The following is a 2223-nucleotide window of genomic DNA, read 5'->3' as shown; positions in this document are numbered from 1 at the left end:
ATGTAAGTAGTTTTGAAAAGAGCGAAACAAGCGGAAGTCTGATGGCACACGGTCAGGTGAGTATGGTGGGTGTGACAACACATCCCATCCAAGCTCCAATAATTTTTGATGGGTGTCAAACTTGTGTGTGGTCTTGCGTTGTCACGATGGAACACAACTCCTTTATAATTAACAAGCTCTGGACATTCCTGGATGATGGATTCGTTCAAACTGTCCAATTGTCAACAGTACACAGTCTAATTGATTGTTTGGTTCCTTGGTAGGAGCTTGAAAAACACACCTTTAAAATCCCACCACACTGAAAGCATAACCTTCCTCTGATGAATGTCTGCTTTCAATGTCATTTGAGGTGAATCTTCACGTGGGACCAAGACCGTATGTGCACCACATTGTTGTAAACAATCCACTTCTCATCGCCAGTCACTTCAAAAAAGGATCATTTTTCGCACGTTAATGAGCATATTGCAGATGTTTATACGCGCAGTCAAATGAACTTCTTTGAGTTCATGCAGAACCCAAGTATTGAGCTTGCTTACATATCCCAGCTTCTTCAGGTGGTCATGAACACTTGAATGATAGATGTTCAATGTTTCTGCAATCTCTCACGTTGTGTAATGTGGGTTTGACTTGATCAGTGCCTTTATTTTGTTGTCATCAACCTCAGTGGGCCTCCCTGACCAAGGAGCATCATTGAGATGAAAATCACCAGCACGGAATTTTGTGAGCCATCGTTGGCAATGACGTTTTTGTAGAGCATTGTGACCATAAACTTTATGCAACTTTTCATAAGCTTGACACACGTTCTTCCCTTTATGGAAGTAAAACAGTAAAATATGGCAAGTTTGGTCTTCCACCTTCAAATTGTTGTAGAATCTCCAGAACTCAACCAAATCGCTCAATTTAAAAAAATAATAATAATGAAGCTAGAACTGTCAGCTGTCAAATGACATAGCAATAACATAGATGCGAATTACTCTAGTACTTCCAAAAATGAACTAGTGCTATCTGTTGCAAACATGAGTTATGACTTTTCTGATAACCCAATAATTTCCAAGATGCAAGAATAATGAGATATTTCAGAATGACAGTGATTCTTTGGTTATTATCTGGAATGCTTCTATAAAAAAAAATCTCATCAAATATTTCATTAACCCTAAAGTACTGTTTATATAGGAAAGGCATAGTAACTGATCATCTTTTTCTTTGTCAGTTTTTCCAAATAATGAGTTCCTCAGCCATCTCCAAAGTTAACAGTTTTTTTTAGCGCCATTGTGAGCATATGAATTTATACATATTCTTGTTTCAAGCCATTGCAGATACTACCTTATTGGTTAACAGTTTTTTCTCTTTTTGGTCTATTCAACTTGGCTTCTGGTCTTTTTTGATATGACCCTAATAGTCTTTGACAGCTGCATTCTTTGGGGAATAAAAAATGTTTTAGGTTCATGTTATACATGTTCTTGTCCCAGAACTAGAATAAACATGACAATGAACTATCTAATAGCCTTGGGAATAAAACTATTAAATTTGACTGAAAGGTATGAAAGAACCCTCAAACTATATAGATATATTTTGCTTTTGCCAGTAAATTAAAACCAAATTTCTGAAATTACTCTATAAATTCAATAAAATTATGGTAAAATACTAGCAGGGAGTTAGGATTCTAAAGTTTAAAAGTATAGAAAATATGCATGAATAGTCAAACCTTTGAAAATTGTTCATAAAATGTATATTATTTATATTATTATGTATTTTTATATTATATACTTGATATATACCAATAATATATGTTAAAATATGTGAAAGGCTTTTCTAATTAAAATAAACAAAAAAATATCACTATGTTGCCAAAAGGATTTGTTAAAAAAACATTTTAATGCAAATACAGTTTATAACAACATTGACAATTTAAATCAATAGGAAAAATGTAGCTCATCTAATAAATGCTATTAAGAGAATTAACAATCAAGTTGGGGGAAAAATTCTATTTCACACCCTGTTAAAAAATTTTCAAATGGATTGTAAATCAAGATATGTAAAATAAGTCTATAATACTACTAGAAGAAAACATTAAAACCATCAAAATATACATGTACTTTTTTTGTATATATATATATTTTTTTTTATTAAATTATTTTTATTTTGAAATACACATTTTTTAGAATTAGTTTCAGCTGTACAACACAGTGCAATAGTTATACTTTTTACCCCTCGAAGTGACAA

This window comes from Hipposideros armiger, unplaced genomic scaffold, assembly GCF_001890085.2.
Source record: "Hipposideros armiger isolate ML-2016 unplaced genomic scaffold, ASM189008v1 scaffold_820, whole genome shotgun sequence".
NCBI classification, from domain to species: Eukaryota; Metazoa; Chordata; class Mammalia; order Chiroptera; family Hipposideridae; genus Hipposideros; species Hipposideros armiger.
The sequence above is the reverse complement of the archived record's forward strand: the minus strand, read 5'-3'. Positions refer to the sequence as shown.